We start from the raw sequence: 18,179 nt of genomic DNA, 5'->3' as shown, positions 1-18,179 counted from the left end.
GTGACCTGGTCAAGTCACTTTAACCCTGTTTAGGTTAGTTTACTTATTTGTGAAACTACCCGGAGAAGGAAATGGCAAACCCCTCCAGTGTCTTTGTCAAGAAAACCCCATATTAATAAGTACTTTTTTCCCTTTCTTCCTTTCCTTCCCCATTGAGAATTCACACACTGTCAACAGAATTTTAGAAAAGCCCCATTACATGCTGATTGCCATGTGAAGAATTTCCAGAGAGACTTGAACACATGTTGCAGTTTGAAAGGGTGTTGCTGAGTTGTGATTTGCATCTGTTGGAACGAGTGCCAACATCAATGAGATCACAGAATATTTAAGAAGTGTGAAATAAGGTAACATGAGACTCAAACCATGAGAAGCCTTAAATGCCAGCAGAAGGAAACAGGACTTTATACTGTGGATTATGAGGAACCTCATAAGTTTTTTTGATTGGGAGAGTAGTTATTCAGATTCCACTGTTAGGAGATTATTTTGGCCAGGAGGAATTGGAAAGAGAGAGAATGGAGGAAAAGAAACTAATTAAAAGAGAAGGCTATTACAGTGGTGCAGGAAAGGGGTAAGAAGGGTCTGAACTAGGGTGCTGACAGAGAGATTAAAAAAGGTGTTGATGTGAAACATATTTCCCTGGTATTATTGACAAGACTTGGCAGGTATATGATGAGGAATGGGAAGGGTTTTGTAAGGAAAAGTGATGAGTCCAAGATGACGGGCAAAACTTAGAGGCTAGGAAAATGGTGGTACCATGAACAGAAATGCTAAGGGGGGGATTGATACCGAAAAGAGAAGTTTTAGGAAAGAAGTGATGAATCCAGCGTTGGATATATTATTTCTGAGCTGTCACTGGGATCACAGGAAAAGGTTAGCAATTGAAAAATAGTGGAAGTCACCTGCAAAGAAGTAATAGCTAGAGACATAGGAATGGGTGAGATTTCTTTGGTAAAGAACATAGAAAGGGAAGAAAAGAGGGCTGAAGACAGAACTTGGGGGAGACTCACACTTAGGGGATAGAACGAAAAAGAAGGAAGGAACACTCAGAGAGACCAGCCAATCAGTCAGCAAGCATTTAGTAAGTGTCTACTATGTGCCAGATGCTGTTAAATTCTGATGATACAAAGGAAAGCAAAAACAAGATGCTTATGTGCTAATCACAGAGACAACCCGTAATTAATTACATACATACAAGCTATACACAGACTAGATGAATCAGAACAAGCAAGGAGTTAGGAGGAACTGGGAAAGACGTCATATTAAAGGTAAGATTTGAGTTGAGTCTTGAAGAAGCCAGGAAACTAAGAGGTAGAGGTGAAGAGGTACAACATTCCAAGTCTGGAGAATACCCAGTACAAAGACATGGAGGTGGGAGATAAAAATTGGAAGTCATGTTCAAGGAACTCCAAGTAGAACCAGATAGAGTCAAAACTAACCACTGCCCAACCTCTTACAGGGATGAAAGAGAAGGCTTCCTAAGCCCTAGAAGTAAAGAATTTGCCTGATTCAGACGGCAATATCCTGCTCACTTTCTATGACGCTATAATTAGAGCTGACATGTTGGAATCAGAAAGACCTGCTTAAATCCTGCCTCAGACATTTATTAATTTACTCATATGTAAAATAGGGATAATAGCCTACCTCCCAATGTCATTGTGAGGATTAAATCAATCAACATATATAAGTGCTTTGCAAGCCTATGTCTATGTAGAAATGCTGGTTATAAATAATGAATAGGGTAGTTGGCCCTAGAATCAATAACTACTTCCCCTATTGTGCCTAGAAATCCTTTCACTTTGGATGCTCACTTTACTCCTGGACTTGTCATTCTGGAAGTACTCCCCATCCCTGAGCCTCTCTGGCTGGTTCCTCCAAAATCTCCATTTTAAGGAGAATGTCTACATTAATCTTGTTTTCTTTACTCCAAGCTTTACTCCTGAGTCTCTGGACTTTCTCTACTATGCCCTTGCCTTCATCTATTCTCTACTTCTCTTTTTCAATTTCAATTGAATTTTCTGTTTATTTATATCTTATTTGGAGAGAAGAGACTGTCTTTTTGCTTCTATTTATATTCCCAGCTCTTAGCACAATGTTTGGCACATAGTAAGGGATTAGTAAATTCTTGTTGACTTGACTATGAAAGAATAGAGTTAGGATAATAGCTTAAAGGGGTAACAGAAAGAGAGGCTTTTTTAAGGATAAAAAAAATGTACATTTGTGGGAAGAAGGGAAAGAACCAAGAAGAAGAGATTGACAATAGAGAAATTGGGATTGACGAATGTGTAAGATGCCAGAGAAGAAAACTCAAAAGAAACCAATGACATAAGCCTTGGCAAGAAGAGATGCGTACTGTGAGACTAGAGGGAAAGAAAGATAAACACTCAAAGACAGAGGAGTTTTGGGGTAGAGAGGCAGAAACTCACAACTAATGGCCTTAATCTTCTGTGTAAAATAAGAAAGATTATTTGCTAAGAGAAGTGAATGGAAGAAGAGTTGGAAGGATTTGAGAACAAAGGAGGTTTAAAACAGTTCCTGAGGGAAATATCTTAGGGAGCCAATAGGAAATTAATAAAAGGAGTGACTGGAAATTGGAAGAACCCAATTAAAACCTAAGAAGTATGAATTTCCAGTGGGCCTAGTTAGCATGATTCTGTGACTTCCTTCAAAAGCACTAGGGGGGTTGGGAATAGATAATAGTAAAATAATACTCAAAACTGGCGTTTACAAAATGATTTAAAGTTTGCAAAGCTCTTTACAAATATTAGCTCTTTTTGTCCTCACAACAACCCTGGGAGGCAAGTGTGATTATTATTCTCATTTTACAGATATGGAAACTGAAGCAAACAAAGTGATTTGCCCAAGTCACACAACTAGTAAGTATCTGAGACAGTATTTGAACTGTCTTCAAGACTTAAATCCAGACCTCTATCCAATGAAAGCAGAAAATACAATTGGAGGCTGATCCAGGGACTGAGGATTATTAGTAGGTCAGGGAAGCAAGGAAGTAAAGGAAATCAAAGGTGAAACTGTGAGTGTTTGAAATGCTTTGCCCTATAAAAAAAGGTAAGAAAGATCAGATCACAGAATGGGAGAGGTAGACAGACAGGATGTTAACCCCTTTCAGAGTCCTAACTCAAATTAATTAATGGTGGGAATCTCAGGCAGCCATTGGAGGAGGGTTATTGGCTAGGTGTCCTTTTTTCCCTGGTGTTTCTCTAGTCACAACCTACTCTGCCTGTTTCTTGTGATGGCTTCCCCCAAACCTCTATTCAGAAAGGGACATCTAGTCCAGAGAGAAGCATTGTGGTTGAGTGGCAAAAGCCTGAGACCATGAAATCCAAACCCTTGCTTGTACAAAGGAAAAAACTATGGTCTAGAGAAAATGATCTGCCCAACTTTACACAAATAGTAATCAGCAAAGCCAGGATCCAAATCCAAGTCTTCTGATTCTAAAAGTACTCTTCTTTCCCAATCCTTCTTAAATCTAGGGCCTTCTCTTTCTGTCGATTATTCCTATTTATCTTATTTATAATTCTTGTATAACCTATTTGTTTGCACACAATCTCCCCCATTAGATTGTAAGGTTTTGAAGGGATTGTCTTGTTTTTCTTCACATCCTCAGCGCTTAGCATGGCGTCAGGCACATAGTAGCTACTTAATAAAGGCTGATTGACTGAAGTGAATTTCTGGTTCCGTTACTTGGGGTATGACACTGAGTAAATCACCAAATCCTCTTTGTCCTGTAATTTCTTCACCTGTAAAATGGGAATTTGGAGGGGGGGAAGGTCATTGTGAAGAAAATACTGCAATAAACAGAATGATTGTCTTATAAGCCCTTCCAGGAAGAAGGATGTATTGGAAGTCACAGAATCTAGCTCTCAGTTTCCTCATTTGTGAAATGAAAGGGTTCCTCTAAGGATGATCCTAACTATGCTCAAAAAGTTATCAAACTGTGCATACCCTTTGATCCAGCAGTGTTTCTACTGGGCTTATACCCCAAAGAGATATTAAAGAAGGGAAAGGGACCTGTATGTGCCAAAAGATTTGTGGCAGCCCTGTTTGTAGTGGCTAGAAGCTGGAAAATGAATGGATGCCCATCAATTGGAGAATGGTTGAGTAAATTGTGGTATATGAATGTTATGGAATATTATTGTTCTGTAAGGAACGACCAGCAGGAGGAATACAGAGAGGACTGGCGAGACTTACATGAACTGATGCTGAGTAAAATGAGCAGAACCAGGAGATCATTATATACCTCAACAGCGATACTGTTTGAGGATGTATTCTGATGGAAGTGGATCTCTTCGATAAAGAGAGCCTTAATTGATCAAAGATGGGCAAAAGCAGCTACACCCAGAGAAAGAACACTGGGAAATGAATATAAACTGCTTGCATTTTTGTTTTTCTTCCCGGGTTATTTTTACCTTCTGAATCCAATTCTCCCTGTGCAACAAGAAAACTGTTCGGTTCTGCACACATATATTGTATCTAGAATATACTGTAACCTATTCAACATGTAAAGGACTGCTTGCCATCTGGGGGAGGGGGTGGAGGGAGGGGAAAAATCAGAACAGAAGTGAATGCAAGGGATAATGCTGTAAAAAATTACCCTGGAATGCGTTCTGTCAATAAAAAGTTATTTAAAAAATAATAATAATAAGGATGATCTTAGAAATCTACATTTTACAGGATCTGGAATCTTTTTAGTTCAACCTGCCCCCTAGTGGTAAATTGCAGCTCAAACACCTTTGGGAAGTGAAACCCCAGAGCACACCATTTAGAATTCATTTTTGTTGAGCTCCTTATTTAGCAAGTACCCAAGGCAAAGCTCAAGCAGAAGTCAGTTACTGTATGTATCGCTGCCTTTGTAGAGAGTATGACACAAATAAAGATAACTATAATATGAAATAATACAGGATGAACATTTCAGAGAGAGACAAGGCAAAATGAGATCTAGAGGGAGATGAAGGCTTTCCAGAGGGGAAGCCATCCCCGGAGAAGGGAATATTTGAATTGCACTTTGAGAAGAGGGAAGCTTTGAGTTGGGTATAAATTCTAAATGTCAGAAGGAGGCAGAGGAACTCTCCAAGTATAGAGGAAAGGAAGAGAGGGCAGGGAAATACAGAGCTTTTTCTGAAAATAGAGAACAATCTAGTTAATTCATAAGCTACATGGCGAGAAATAACCGTGAAATAAAAGGAGTGAAATAACTGTGAAACAACCATTGAGTAAGCAAGGTACTGCCACATAGTGGAGATCTTTGAGGGCCAGTCAAAGACTATGAACTTGATCTACAAGAGCTAGACCTGTTTTTTTTTTTTTTTTTTTTTTTTTTGTTTTTTTTTTTTTTATTGGTCCACCCCTATGGTGGACAGTTCCTATGGCAAAATTCCTAATATCTAACTGGCCTAGAGGGTGTTGCTGGATCAAAGGGCATGCCCAGTTTTATAACCCTTTGGGCAGTTCCAAATTGCTCTCCAGAATAGTTCACAACTCCACCAACAATGTATATGCTTCCTCTTGTCTCTCCTTGAAGTTTGGAACGATGTGTTGTACCATTTGTTCTTAAATATGCATTTCTAAATGTTAATTAGGTTTGGGTAGCTAATTAATATAAATGAATAATCAATGGGGGGAAGCACACAGATGGGGGCTCATGAGATCTAATATTGAAAATCCACTCCCATAGAAGTGTGCCTGAAATCCTAAAGGAAGTAATAGCCTTGCTCTGGGGACCTAACTTACTGGTAGTTTGAGTGGAAATTGGGAGCATTAGAGATTTATGCAAATAATAATTGTTCCATAAATATTTGATTAATTGATTAAGTTCTCTAATTCTATTGATGCTGATTAGCTCTGGAGTCAGAGTCCTATTATCAAGCCCCCCTGCCTCAAGGTAGAACTGCAAATAAATCTCTTTTCCTTCCTTAAATATCTACAAGGAGACATTACCTGTTAATAATTTCACACACAGACCATCAAGAAGTTTTTCCTCATATCTAACTTAAATCCCATCTTTTGCAACATTCCTCCAGATTTTGCCCTACGTGAAAAACATCTATATTCCAAAAGTCTAAAGAAAGAATAAAATAATTTTAAGGAAAAACAGTTTTCCAGTCGAGTATGATTATTTTATTCCAAAAGTCTAAAGAAAGAATAAAATAATTTTAAGGAAAAACAATTTTCCAGTCGAGTATGATTATTTCATCATTCATTTGTGAACAAGGGCTTCATTTCTGTAGCTGCTCCTTTCACAAATCAAAATCCCAGCTTTCTTCAGGACTAAGCATAAGCATCTTCTTCCTCTGAAGCCTTTCCTGACCCCTGCAATGCTATCCTCCCTGCTCCAACTGTTTTCAATTTGCTTTGTATTTATTCTGTATATATTTATATTCTGCATATATACCATACAATACATACATGTATACACATATATGCATATATAATTTATATTCATATTTCATAAAACCAAGAGCATAGAATACTTGGAGAAGAATTCCCAATTTGACAAGAACTGCTAGGAAAACCAAAAAGCTGTTCAATAGGAATTTGGTTTAGTTCAACATCTTAAGCCATATAATACAATAAGCTCAAGATCAAAACATAATCTGAATATTAAAGGTCATGTGGCAAAAAAGCAAAGAAAAAAATTAGAAGAGAACCAGTTCAAATACCTTTTATACCTATAGCCTGAAAAAGAGTTCCTAAGCAATGGTGAAAGAAAGAATCACAATAAAGATAATGAATACTTTTGATTACATGAAATTGAAAAACTTTTGCATTAACACAATGTAATTAAGAAAAGACTGGAAGCTGTTTATTGTGAAAAAATATTTTCAACAACTATCTATGATCAGAGTTGAGATTCAAGATATAAAGAATTCTGACACAAATATATTCCTCAATGAATAATCAACAGATCTGCTTCCAACCTATTCTCCCCACGGCCATAGCTGAAGGGAGAAATAAATCTTTGCAGAGCATTGTTTCTCAAAATGAGATCCAGAGAATTCTGAGGGTCTTTGAACTCTTTCAGAAGACCTACAAATTCAAAATAATCTTTTATTTTTAATATGGTAAATGTCTATAAATAAAGCCCACATAAAAACATTTTTGTTTTTTAATTTTTTATTTAATTTAATTTTCATAAATATATCTTATTTATACATTATATATAAATCATATGAAATATAATTTAATATTTGTAATAGTATAAAGATACTGAGAACAAAAGTTTTAAGAACTACTGTTGTAGGGAAGGAGTCCACTTCCCTTGTCAGCGCCAGTAAAAACTGCTGACCAATTGCCTCCAACTAACAAATAAGCACAAGAGCCCTGGGACTAGCAATTTCCCTTCCCCAGAACACTGATCCTACTTTTAGCCCAGCTCTCACATCTATCTTTTGGGGAAGCCCTTCTGCGAAGGTACCAGACATCCCCACCAATTGCCAGTCACAGTCATCAGGGCAGTCCAGCTGAAAGAACGGGGAGTCTTTCAGGAAAAAGGCAAGTCAACTATCACCGCCTTCATGACCATCTTTTCCCTTCAGATCTTGATGGAAATGACCTGGAATGAACCTGGAACTTAAGAACCTTTGGATTAGTTATACATCCATCCTAGTGCCCTCAGTCATGCTTCTGGAAAAAACCCCTAGGGACAAACAATCTAAAATTGCTTACATAGGTTTTTTTGAAGACCCATGGAAAGAAAGCTCTTCTCACCAATACCTTTTTACTGCCATGTGGATCAATAAATTCTAGCTGGTATGATTTTAGCAGTGGAAATGATGTAAGAGGAAAGATTTAAAATTTACTTTGCCATGGGACCTTTCCATCTGCCTTTCATCTGAAACTTTCCACGAGTATTGTCTCCTCCATTTGAATGTGTCTCTTGAAAGTAGGAGCCGTCTTCCTTTTCTACTTTTATCACTAATCCTTAACACAGTGTTTTGCACACAGTATATACGTCAGTATTTCTTTTATTCATTCATAAATAATGAAAAGATTTGAACGAAGTTAGTAAAAGAATTGCAAATGTTAATATTCATATGAAAAATATTCCAAATCACTAATAACAAGAAAAATGCAAATTAAAACAGAAAAAAAGAACTTTGAGGCATTATCGCACACAACAAACTACCATAGATGAGAAAAATGGGAATAATCAGTGTTTGGAAGGACTATGGAGAACACTCATACCATTGTAATTCTAGATTAATCCAACTACTCTAGAAAGCAACTTGGAATTATGCTGAGAAAATTACTGAACTACCTTTATTTTTTGATTCAGAGACCACACTATTGTGTACCAAGAAGAGTAAAGACAGACAGAAAGATCTGATAAACCACAAAGTATTCACCACAGTTCTTTTTGTGGTAGAAAAAAAGTTGAAATAAAGTACGTGTCCATCCACTAGGGAATAGCTAAATAAATTGTGGTTATGAATATAATGGAATAGTATTGCTCCATAAGAAATTGTGATATTGCAAAATAAAGTAAACAGAACTAGAAAAAAACATACACATCGATTTTTAAATATTAAACAAATATAACAGCATTTTAAATATGCATTATAAGAAATATTTTAATATATTTAACAATAAAAATATAAATATATTTTTATAAGTAGCTATACACATGGATTTTCTCAGCTTATCTTTCTTGTTTTGTGAAGTTATGTTATTTGTGATAATTTTATTTTACTTCTACATAACAGTTTTCTGAAGGTTGTCTGTGGTCCTTAAAAAATTCACTTTTACTAAATTTGGTATCAATCAACCAATCAACAAACATTTAAGTGCATACTATGTTCTAGTGCTAAAATCTAGGATTACAAAGAAAGGAAAAAAAACACATTTCCTACCTTCATGGAACTGACATTCTAATGGGAGACATAACATGCAAACAACTATGTGTATTCAAGATATATAGAGTGTGGGGCTTTTTACTTAGCATTCTCCCTACCTCCATTTCTTTGATGATATTGCATTTCTTTGTTGATATGGCTCCAGAATGTGCTCCGGACTTTATGGTTGGTATGGGCCAGAAAGATAGCTATGTGGAAGGATGAGGTCCAGAGCAAAAGAGGTGTTCTAACCCTGAAGTACTCCATCCAGCCTAGTGGTATTGGGATGATATAGAAAAGATCTAGCACCATAATTTTTTTTTCTTTTTTTTTAAATAACTTTTTATTGACAGAACGCATGCCAGGGTAATTTTTTACAGCATTATCCCTTGCACTTACTTCTGTTCCGATTTTTCCCCTCCCTCCCTCCACCTCTTCCCCCAGATGGCAAGCAGTCCTTTACATGTTGAATGGGTTACAGTATATCCTAGATACAATATATGTGCAGCACCATACTTTCAAAAAGACTTTAACACTTGAAAAGTACCTTGCATTGCTCACAGAAACTACCCTGACCCCAAAGCCAAAAGAGAAAAGACAATTCAGATCAAGTTTAAGACCTTCGACACCTTTGTATATTTTCATCCAAGATCCTGATGAGCCCATGTGCTTCTGGTTGTGCTGTTGGTATTGTAAATGGATTCTGGTGTGATCCAAACTGTGCCTGAAAGTCTTGCCCTCCCTTATACCAATCTCTATCTTGTTCTGTCTAGCTATGATCTGATGGATTACCTCATGAAGATCCTGAGATCTTACAGCCTTATTATTACAACTGAGAGAGAAATTGCACGTGACGTCAAAAGCTTGTTCATATTACCCTAGATGTTGAACAGAAAAAAAGTTATTGCTGCATCTAGTTCTCTGGAAAAGAGTTAGGGGCTCGCTGATAGTCCAGTTTTCACCAGTGGGAGCAAGATGTTCAAACTGTCTTCCAACTTTCTTTATATTTGGTTTCAACTCTGTAGATACAAATACTCCCCCTATTCCATCCTTCCTCCATCCACCCACCCAAGCGGATGCTCCTTCCCCCTTTCCAGTCTTCCCTTATTAGACTGCAAGCTCCTTGAGGGCAGGAGCTGTCTTTCTTTTTCTTATTTGTGTCCCCAGTGCTTTGCACAGTGCCTGACAGTAGACCCTCAATAAATGTTTATTGGATTGAATTGAATTGAATCTTAGGTATAGAATTCTATGGTTTCCTTTAAATTTACCTTCAACTCGGTGATGGAGTGAGATATTGATATCTATAGGGAACTGCATGTTAATGTTATTTTTGTCTGGTGGTACTGCCATGTACATAAGCATTGCTATCAGCATGCAAAAAATGAAAATAATAATCACTGTCCCAGTTAAGCAAGTGTTCTGGTTGAAATGGAGGCTCTTTTTTAGACCTCCGTCTATCTTTTTTTTATGCAAAGAGATGAGCAAGCAAAAGTATGATGAATCTGGGTCCACAATAGTCTATCACAAGTGCTTCTCAGTGGATTGTTGTTGGTTTTTCCCTTTTTTGTAAAAGACCTTTTGTGATAATTACCCCCTCAAAAGAGATAAAATTAGCATGTTTTTTTTTTTTTTGGTTGGTTCCTCTTTGTTTTTTTTTTTTTTTTTTTTGGGGGGGGGAAGGGGAGGCAGTCCTTGACTCATAATTTAAAAACTGGAATGTTGGTGATTAGCAGTTTAATTAGAGGCAAACACCCCCAAAGTTCTACAGTTCATCTGATTGAACATTTTTAAAAGAGTCATTCCAAATGTTGCATAATGTATTTTTACAGGAAGTTTCTTGCTTCTATGAAGACTGCTCTCTTCTATAAAAAGAGTTAATTACATCAATCCAAACAATGGCAAGGAGAGGGACAGGTAGAATGTTGCATATAGGTAAATTATGCAACCCAAAGAAATCGTTTTTCAAAATACATTCTGCTTTTATACTTATTGCTTTCTTTAAAAAAAAAAAAAAAGTCAGAGTCATAATGTCCTCTACTTCCTTTCACTGCCTTTAACATAATTGTAAAAAAAGGAATGAAGGTTTCTTATAATCTCTCCAAGAATGTAATGAGATTGGTGTTGGTATTTGTGGGAGCTTTACCTATATACTGACTTAAAACTTAAAAATAAAAGTGTTTACATTAAAGAAAAAAAGACATACACTTATGGAAGGAGGGAGAAAGAAAGGAAAAGAGAGACAGAGAGAGAAAGAGAAAGAGACAGAGGAGGGGGAGGGAGAAAAAAGGGGGAGGAAGAAGAGAATTTAGCAGTAGGAGTGCAGTGGAATGGAACAGAGAAAGTCTTCCTGCAGAAGGTCTGATATGAGTATGGAGAGAATCCAGTAATTTTCTCTTTTTTTATCTTTGTTTTTACTTTTTAGTGATATATTTTTAAGTCTGATGTTTAAGACTTTTATTACCATTCTGGTTCAATTTCATATTACGCTCCCCTTTACTCACTCTCTATTCTAGGCAAACTGGTCCTCTTGCTATTCACAATACAGCGCCTTTCACCTCTTCCTTCTGTTCAATGCCTTTGTAAAGATTATCCAGCATATCTAGAATCCATTTCCATTTCACCCTTTCCTCTTGGAATGACTAATTTCATTTAAGGAAGTCTTTCCTGTCTGTATTGTATCCCTTCTCAAATGATACTACATTTATTTATATGTGTAATCAGGGACTGACCAATGAAAGCCCATTCCTTAGGAGCATGTACATCACCCTCTGCCTGGTGCAATCTCCCATATAGGTTTTGTACAGAAATTAAGATTATTTCCAGGCCATTTACCATGTGATGAAGAAAAAGGCTCTAATTGAGCATGCATACAAAAGACTCCAATTGGATCAATCAGTGATGTAAGGGAGATACTGAATATAACTGGTGAAAGATATTGGGGAGAACATGCCTGAATGAGGACTCAGTCCAATAGTATTAGAAGAAAAACCCTGACTGCTCCTTGGGAAAACCCCTAGAAACCTGAAAGGGAAGATATAGTCAGCCTTGCTCTGAGGGTTATGATTCATCAATATGAGTGAGAATTGGGTTAAGGTCAGACTGTACAAAGACTACATGTAAGGTCTTGTCTTGGATAAATATCAGGTTCTTCATATCTGCACAAATCCCTGGAGAGATTTTCCATCTTCCATTATTGGATTCCCTAATTTTCTAAATACACTAAAAAGATTTGGCACGTTTTCCTTGTTTTTTTTTTTTTTTCATTTTAGATTGTAATTTTAAAGCTGTTTTTTCCAATGGTTTTCTTTACATATCAGAGTGATTCCTTTTGAGATGACCTTTGCATAATTAAATGTTTAAAGGAAGGGAGAGAGGAGAGAAGAATTTATACAATACCTATTCTGTGCCAGGCGCAATGCTAAATGATTTAGGAATATTATCTCATTTGATACTTAAGCACTGATATCTGCTATATGACTGAATCCTTTATAAATATTGAAATTGAGGCTAATGTAAGAAATATATCCTCTTTGGAATACTTTCTTTAAGAATGAAATCAAATATACAGAAGAAAATGAATTCAGAAGAGGGAAACAATTAAATTGTTCTTGTTACTACCTTGTTAAATTTAACATGCAATTTAAAAAACTATAGCTGTAGGAGTTCACAATTTTTCATATACCATCCTATTGTGTTATTATTCCTCTTTGTATAATGAAATGTTTGTGTTTATTGATGATCGTTAAGTTACAATAAAAAATAATAGATTTAGAAAATACTAATGTAGTGAGCTCTAAGCAATATTATAAAAATGAAATTAGTCATATCTTAACTGATGTAGCAGCTATAGTGACCTGAGAGTTTCAGTCATTTTATTATTAGCTGTCTGGGGGCAACCAGATCATTTCCTGCATAAGGCCAAAGGGGTAGAGACAGAGAAACAGAGAGAGAGAGAGGGAGGGAAGTAGGAAAGGAGGAGGGAGGGGAGACAGAGAGAGATAGAGACACACAGAGAGAGAAAGAGGGGGGGAAGAGAGAGAGAGACAGAGAGAGAGAGGGAGGGAAGAAGAGGGAGAGAGAGAGAGAAGAAGAAGAAGAAAGAGGAGGGGGAGGAGGAGGAGGAGGAAGAGGAGGAGGAAGATGAGAGGAATGATAAAACATTATGCTTTGTTATAGCATCTACCTGTCCTCTTTAAACAAGTTATTGAGGACAAAATGGACAAAAGTAAAGACTCTACTTCTTGTTATTGCTTCGCAAAGTTCAGTAAATGTAAGGAAGTTTGCCCAAAGGCTAAAGGAGCCCAGTAGTCACTTTAACCAGTAAGTATTTCTTGCCAATCAGAGACTTGGTAGCTGAAAAGCTCTTTTGCAAAACATTATGGAAAAAACTCTGTCTGAAAAAAATAATAATAATTTGGAGCTATGCTATGAAATGTTTTGTTTTATCCTAGAGACAATAGGAGTCATTGCAGATGGGGGTGGGAATAGAGAGTAGAACTGAATTTATAAATAACAGTTTGCCAGCTGTAAGGAGGAAAAATTAGAGAGAAAGATCCCCAGTCTGGAGACCAATTAGAACATTATTGCCATAGTCCATGCTACAGATAATGTGAATACAGAGAAGAGATAGAAGAGGTGTATCTGAGGGCTTGGAAAGTAGGCACTGGTGGGATGGTGAGAAGTGACAAAAATGAATTGGCGACTTATATGTGGGAGGTGGGAAGAGGGAAAGGGAGGCCACAACTCCAGAGTCAATTGCAGAGGATACCCTGAAAGACAGGGAACACTCAACAAAAATTGGGAAATTTGGAGGAAATATGTTCCGTTTTAAATGAGTTTCAGATATCTACAGGATGCTCAGGTTATTATTGTTCAGTTGTGTTTGATTCTTTTCAATGGATAGCATAGTTGAGAAGAGTCCACCCGGTTTTCTTGGCAGAGAAACTCCTGCGTCCCTATGTTACAGATAGGGAAACTGAGGCAGAGTTCAGTGACTTGTCCAAGATGGCATAGCTAGTAAGTGTGTCTTTTGCTTGACATCTGGGGGAGGGGATGGAGGGAGGGAGAGGAAAAATCAGAACAGAAGTGAATGCAAGGGATAATGGTGTAAAAAAATTAGCCTGGCATGGGTTCTGTTAATAAAAAGTTATTTAAAAAATAAAAATTAAATTAAAAAAAAGAAAAAAAAACTGTGTCTGAAGCCAGATTTTTCAAATCCTGGTCCAGTGATGAGATTTAGGAGGAAATGTGCAAAAGTAGTTGGTCATTAAATTTATGTTTCTATATTGTCTAAAGATTTTGTGATTCTTAGCCCTCTTTTCTACTTCTCTGCTATAATCACTTTTGGAAGTACAAAGGGATGGAAAGTGGAGGAAGATGTACAACTAAAAAACATTTGGTTTAAAAAAAAAACCCATACCTGATGGTCATCCTTTAGTAATTAATTAAATTGTCGCCACATCAGATACTTATGTATTTATGCACATACTCTACCTTCTAAGGATTGGCAAGGCTCTGTCCTTCTAAGGCCTCAAAGAACAGGGCTTGCCATCATGCTAACATGAATCATTCAAATAGGATTTTTCTACTTATACCAACAATTAAGATATAATTAGTTTCCTTGTTGAGTCTTCCTCATGGAGACTTTTTTTTTAAGGGATAGAAAAGAACAGAAATAAAATCAGACAAATAGAACAATTTTAAAAACCAAAGGTTGAAAGAAGCAAGTTGTCTGCAGTAGCATGTACAATTCTCTCTCTCTCTCTGTTTCTCTGTCTCTCTCTGTCTCTCTGTTTCTCTCTGTCTCTCTGTCTCTCTGTTTCTCTCTGTCTCTCTGTTTCTCTCTGTCTCTCTGTCTCTCTGTCTCTGTTTCTCTCTGTCTCTCTGTCTCTGTCTCTCCTTTTCTATTTATATTCAAACGCTCAATAAATTTGATTTCCTTAACACTCATCTTCATAAATTGCACTATTTAACATATATTGGATTACTTGTCATCTAGGGGAAGGGATGGAGGGAACACAAGGTTTTGCAAGAGTGAATGCTGAAAATTATCAATGCGTATGTTTTGAAAATAAAAAGCGTTGATAAAAAAAAAAAAGACTCATCTTCATGAATTCTTAAACTGCTCAGGCAGGCACTAACTAGCTGTGCCTTTCTGAGAGTTTTCCTGTTAGCCTTATTTGCCTCAGTTTCCTCATCTGTAAAATGATCTGGAGAAGGAAATGACAAACTATTCCAATATCTTTGCCAAGAAAATCTCAAATGGGATCATGAAGAAATAGACATGATTGAAAAACGACTAAACAACAAAGTCAGAATAAAAATAAAAATGAGTTTTCTTTTTGATCCTTCCAACTACTTTTAAATTCGTAAGGTCGGTCAGTCAATAAATATTTATTTTATAAGGTTTTACTAAGTCCCAGACACTGCACTAAGCTTTGGGGTTAAAAGAAAGGCAAAATAGTCCCCTGCTGTCAGGGAGTTTGCACACCAAAGAGAAAGAACATGCAAACAATTAGGTACATTGGAGGTGATGCATTAAGACAGTAGTTGCAGTAACCTCAGGTTTACCCTCTAAAAGTTTTGTATTTTCATTTTTGTCATTTCTGATAACCACCAGCCTCTGAGGAAGCCATCTGTGGAGCGTCTTGCCAATAACAACTTGTTTGGGGAAAAAAAAAAGACAGTAATCCTTGACGGATTATTCATAATAATTAATAATAACAACAATAATAATCTTTTGCATTAAGCCAGCGATTTAAGATTTGCAAACTACTTTACCCAAGTTAGCTCACTTAAAAATTTACGCAAATCATCTTTACGTCTCCTCTTTCCTCACTGCTCAGGGAGGTTTATCTGGATGTCAAAATGATATACTGAAAAATAAAAGTTCCTTTAATAAATTGGCAAATTGTACATTCTTTACCATAAAATATTATGTGCTTCCACCTCAGTGGATCATCTTTTATTTTATTTTATTTTTTTGATCATCTTTTATTTTAAATGCAGAAGGATTTGCCTTAGAAAGGGTAGTAGGAAGGTAGAGGAATTGGGGTAAGAGGAAAATGCAAATCTGTGTCTAAATTCAGCACTGAGAATGTTCATCTTTGTGTGTATTTTTCTTTCATTTTGTGCCATCCCTTTGATTTCATGGAGTTTGGTTTCAAATGCCTTCATTGGCTCCTGACCAAACAGGAAATGTGAATGGGGCTGAAGAATCCAGGTCTAATTTTAAAAAGAAGCTTAGCGTTCTATTAATTCTTTTCTTTAGAAGAATAAAAAGAAAGGAGCTCTGTTTAGTTCTTGCTCTTTACTCTGCTGTAGAATTCTATTTTACAAGTGAAATTTAGGGACAAATCATAAAGAACTAGTTGTCCATTAAGAATATAACAAGTAAGCTACGGAAGATCACACTCACAGAGCGCCCGGATAGCTCAGTCGGTAGAGCATCAGACTTTTAATCTGAGGGTCCAGGGTTCAAGTCCCTGTTCGGGCGGAAGCTCCCTTTTGGTTTGCAAAATTTTCAGAAAACGTTTCATTACATACCACGTATCCGACTAATTGAAATGACTTGCCACGTTTTCGGCTGGCTCTGAAGAAATCCTCTTAGAACCTTGCAGAATAGACGATGCGTCATGTCGGCCACAGGAATCACAGGAAAACCTGAATTTTGCAGGAAGCGCAGTAAACATTTCCTCAAACGAGAGTTTCGTTTCTCAAATTGCTTATTTTAAAAAGAGGAAGCTTTTAGAAATAAAAACTTCCGCCCGAACAGGGACTTGAACCCTGGACCCTCAGATTAAAAGTCTGATGCTCTACCGACTGAGCTATCCGGGCTCCTTCCTGAGTGAGCCGGCGCTGCCCCTTCTATAGGAAGTGTGAAGGTCGCATATGTGTGTGCGTGTGTTTCTCCACCCCCTCTGATTTTGCAACCTTTCCGCAATATCAGAAAAAGAAACAAAGCTTGCACGCAGGAGCCCAGGTGGAAGACGCTCGCGTCTCTCCCTGTCCCAGCTTTGTGGCTCATGCACAGTCCCAGAATATTTAGTTCCTCATTTGTCTACTTGGTTCCAGCGTCTGTCTGGGAGACCACGTGTCCTGACTTTTGCCTAGAAAAAACAAGGCCCAAGAGAGCAGAGCCAGGGCCCACCGCACCAACTGCGCAGAGCGGTTACGGCGGCGCGTGGCGGAGCTGCGGAGGCTGACGAGCTGGGGGGAGGAGGGGCAGGAGAGAGGAGGGGAGAAGGAGAGGGAAAGGGAGGAAGGGAGAGGAGAAAGAAGGGAGAGGGGGAAAGAAAGAGGCTGCAAGAGGGTGAGGAAGAAAGGAGGGAGAGAGGGAGGATGGGGGAATGGGGGAATGGGGGAAGGAGAAAAGGAGGGGCGGGGGAGGAGGAAGGAGGGAAAGAGGATGGAGGACGGGGGAATGGAGGAAGGAAAAAAGGAAGGGCGGGGGAGAAGGAAGGAGGGAATGAGGGAGGAGAAAGAGAAAGAAAGGTGAAGGATAGCAAGAAAAGAGAAGGAAGTAGAAGGAATGGGGGAAGGGAAGAGGAGGGGGAGTAGGAGAATCAAGAGAAGAGACTGGCTGTAGAGGTGAAGGGAGAATACAACTGAAGGAACTCAAAAGTTTGGGGTATGAGAGCCATTCCAAATCGGGAGAAGAGATCAGCCTGTCAGTCAACAAGCATTTATTTGGCACCTACTATATGCCAGGTACTAAAAAGCTGAGGATACAAAGGAAGGTAAAAGATAATCCCTGTTTTCAATCTAATTTGACGAATGGTGGGGGAGCACAGCTGCGACCAGTTAGGCTCAAACAAGATTTGGTTGTAGATCATCCACTAGGGAAGGCGCTAGTTTAAAGGTTATCAGGACAGGTCTCCTGCTGAAAATGAAAGTGATGTGTTCAATCTTCAGTGTGCTAGCTGATCATCTAATCAGAGTTTCCTGTAAGCAGCTGGAAGGGCAGGTCGTGGATCGCTTCTGTCAAGATCAGCTCAGGTGCCCTCTCCTAAAATAAGCTTTTCCTGCTCTCCCCAGCTATTAGTATCTTTCTCCTAACTCAAAATGTGTTGTGGTTATTATATGTCAGTCAACAATTATTGTGTCTATGTCTCCCGCGCCTGCTGGGCACAGAAAGGGGAAACAGCAACAACAAAGGTCCCTACTCTCAAAGAGCTCGAAACTAACAATATCATACTGCAACATATCTAACATATATAGGACTGCTTGCCATCTAGGGGAGGGAGTGGAGGGAGGGAGGGGAAAAATCGGAACAGAAACAGTGCAAGGGATAATGTTGTAAAAAAAAATTACCCTGGCATGGGTTCTGTCAAC

General features: G+C 37.9%; 2 non-coding genes across 2 annotated transcripts; one reads left to right on the top strand and one right to left on the bottom strand.

Annotated features, from left to right (window-relative positions):
• The first annotated feature begins 16,268 nt into the window (after positions 1-16,268).
• TRNAK-UUU (transfer RNA lysine (anticodon UUU)) lies at positions 16,269-16,341 on the top strand. Its single transcript has one exon. It is a non-coding gene; the product is annotated as a tRNA-Lys (tRNA).
• A 268-nt stretch (positions 16,342-16,609) lies between these two features.
• Positions 16,610-16,682, bottom strand: TRNAK-UUU (transfer RNA lysine (anticodon UUU)). Its single transcript has one exon. It is a non-coding gene; the product is annotated as a tRNA-Lys (tRNA).
• Positions 16,683-18,179: the final 1,497 nt, after the last annotated feature.

This window comes from Antechinus flavipes, chromosome 4 (genome assembly GCF_016432865.1).
Source record: "Antechinus flavipes isolate AdamAnt ecotype Samford, QLD, Australia chromosome 4, AdamAnt_v2, whole genome shotgun sequence".
Classification (NCBI taxonomy): domain Eukaryota; kingdom Metazoa; phylum Chordata; class Mammalia; order Dasyuromorphia; family Dasyuridae; genus Antechinus; species Antechinus flavipes.
This window is presented reverse-complemented; position numbering and strand designations above follow the sequence as displayed.